Source organism: Tenrec ecaudatus, chromosome 2 (genome assembly GCF_050624435.1).
Source record: "Tenrec ecaudatus isolate mTenEca1 chromosome 2, mTenEca1.hap1, whole genome shotgun sequence".
Classification (NCBI taxonomy): domain Eukaryota; kingdom Metazoa; phylum Chordata; class Mammalia; order Afrosoricida; family Tenrecidae; genus Tenrec; species Tenrec ecaudatus.
Genome location: NC_134531.1, coordinates 33,347,917 through 33,351,134, shown reverse-complemented (window position 1 = coordinate 33,351,134; position 3,218 = coordinate 33,347,917).

The window sequence follows — 3,218 nt, the reverse complement described above, 5'->3', positions numbered from 1 at the left end:
CTCCCTGGGAGATAGACAACGGAAAAGTAGGTGAAGGAAGACCGTCAGACAGGGCAAGATAAGACAAAATAATAATTTATAAATTATCAAGGGTTCATGATGGAGGGGGGAGTGGGAAGGGAAGGGAAAAAATGAGGACCTGATGCCATGTGCTTAAGTGGAGAGCAAATGTTTTGAGAATGATGAGGGCAATGAATGTACAGATGTGCTTTACACAATTTATGTATGTATGGATTGTGATGAGTTGTATGAGCCCCTAGTGAAATGATAAAAAAAAATTTTTTTTAAAGAATAAGACCTCCCCCCTCCCCCCCAAATAAATAAATAAATGCACCTAATCCCGAGTATTGAGTTGTGTGTGGCCATGGCAAAGGAACATTGAACCCAGCGGCAGAGTGCAGATGGATGGAAGATCGGTGTCAGGATGCAGAGGGAAGGATGGTGACACACAGAAGACCTCTGCCTTGTTGGTTGACCTTGGGTTATATGGAGTTGGATTCTCCTGCCATCTTGTGTAGCTGGGGGTCAGATGTTGTGGGGTAAACATCAGGCCACCACAACTAATTGTGGATTTGATAGGAGCAATGATATGGTTGAGATATACAAAGATTATAAGAAAGTCATAGAGAATAGAAGAGATTGAAATAATGGAATCAGACACATTTCATGGTAGCATGCTCACCTTAGCCCTGCTTGGTGATCTACATGGAGATGGGAGACTGGAGGGCAGGAGAGAGGGGGAGGGGAAGACTGGAGGGCAAGGGGAAAGGGAACAGGGGAGCGAGGCCTGGGGGAGAGGAGAGGGGAGTGGAGAGAGCTTTATTGCTAACCAAGGCTTATATATCTTTGGGGGTGTACAAACCCCCTAATTACAGATAAAGATACTCACAGGAAGGGGTTGCACTATAGGTGACACAGTGATGGGAGGGGGACAACCTAGAGGTACACATGCTATAGGAAGAGGAGGGATTGAGGATATACAAGTAACAAGATGGGAAGATCCCAGATTCCAGCCTAACTTTCCATGTCACTGAGCAGGTTTGACCTGTTGTCTGGATCCCCATAGAAACCATTAGCAGTAGGGTGTGAACCCCACCTTCAGTGGATCAGACTGATGGCTGCAAGCCTTCAGGGAGAAGTAGTCCATTATCCTAACAGCAGGGAGTGGGCCCTTTTTGTGGTGGGACCAGTCTGGCAACTGACTGCCTACAGGGAGGAAGTCTCTGACCTCCCACCATATGCTGGCAAATAGCCTGCTGTTTGGCATTATCTTTGGGGGAGACAAAGCTGGGGAAGTCTCTATAATCCCACAATTCCCCCTTTTGTTTTATATATAATTTACAAGAGTCACTGGAGCAAAGTGGTTATTTTCTATCCACTGAAAGCTGTCAAGGCAAATTTAATGACCAAATTAATACAGCCAAAAATTCAGGCTTAGGGTAAACATTTTGAATCTGGGCACTAGGGATAAAGTCCCCCTATGCCCATCTGCTATTGGAGGAAGGAATGAGAGGAATTGGATGCCTAGGCGGGAAGAGATAGAGCCAAAAGGAAGGTCTGCTTCTACAGGGAAATAAAATCAACCATTTGCTACTTTAAGGCAGCACATCTCTAAGGGGAGAAACTGGAAAAGATAGACTACCGCAGGAAAATGTGCTTGGACTCTCTCTCCTCCAGAGTGGCCGCCTTCCTAACATGGAACCCTGACATTCCAGATTCCCTCCACACCAGTCCAGGAATAAGTCCCAGTTCTTTTTCCCTTTGTTAGTTTCCCCGAAGATGTGACCCGCCCCCCCAAGCCATATTCTCAGAAATGAACATTCACACTCGTGGTATCACCTTTCAGAGAGCAAACCAAGCACCTGTGTGTTCAAAACCTTTGACTCAACACTACTAGGAAAATACAAGCATTATACAAAAATTTCACTGCAAGGCCTCTACCTGCAGATATTTTACACACACACACACACACACACACACACACACACACACAATTTAATAAAGGACCCGATGGATTAGTTTATGGTACTGAGTAGAAGAGGGGAACACTGCAGTTAGAAAATGTTTCAGGACAAAGTTGTGGGAAAATGCATGAAAAGAAGTATCAAGACAGGATGAATCTAATTTTATTACGCATAGAGGCAGCCTGGGACCTCAGTGGCTACAATCAATAGCCTGTGCTTCACACGCATGGGCTGCTCGTGGAAGCTGTCTTCCCTAAGATTGACAGACAGCCTTGTAAACTTAAGGGCAGTTCTATGGGCCTGGTAGGGTTACTATGAACCTTGATGGAAATGCCTTTGTTTTGGTACACTACACTCAAAACTAAACCAGTCGTCACCATCAAACCAAGTACACAGGGATCTTGAGGGCAGGGCTAAACTGCCCCCCTTTGGATTTCTGAGCCTTTAAATCTTTATGGGAGCAGGTGGCCCCAACCCGTTTCTCACTGAGTAACTGCCGGGTTCGAACTGTTGGCATCGGGGTTTGTCCTGCAACTGGTTACCTCTGTACCACAGGGCTCCTTTCCGACAAGTTCCACCCTCCAGTAGCCACCGGCCTCCCTCCATGGCCACCAGCACCCACAGTCTTGTTCCCCTCATACTCATCTGCTTCCACGAGCAAAAGCTCAGTACTCCTTTTGCTTCCAACAGAAGGTCCTCCCACGAGAACTTTAAGTGTCCCGATGTCCCTCTAACAGTAGCCACCCTACAGCAATTGTCTTCTCACTGCTAATTTAACAGCCTGAGAGATCTTGCGCTGTTTCTGAGTCGAGAAGCCTAGGAGGTGAAGGGCTACGAGCTGGTGAGCAGACAGACGGCAGTCGGAGGGCCAGAGATGAGGCTTTCTGTTCCCTGCAGAATGCGCGCTCGCAAACACACAGGCCAGTTCAACCCGGGTCACAGCAAGCTGGAATGGGCTTGAAGGCAGTGCATTTGGAGGTTGAGCCGAGAAAACCAGGTCAGAGGTTGGCGTTTGCAAGGCTCCATTAACTGATGACTAAGAGACAATTGTGTGGACAGCGCCGGACCAACTCAGTGGGTGTTTTGTTCTGTCATAAAAGCGGGTCACTGTGTGGGCAGTCTCACAGGCACCTGAGCCGTGGCCAGTGCACTTTGTTACACAAGCGATCATGATGCCTGCCATCTGTCCACATCGACCGGTAGGTAATAAACCTTACATGTGCTCAACAGTTAATTCCACATCAACACTGCAAG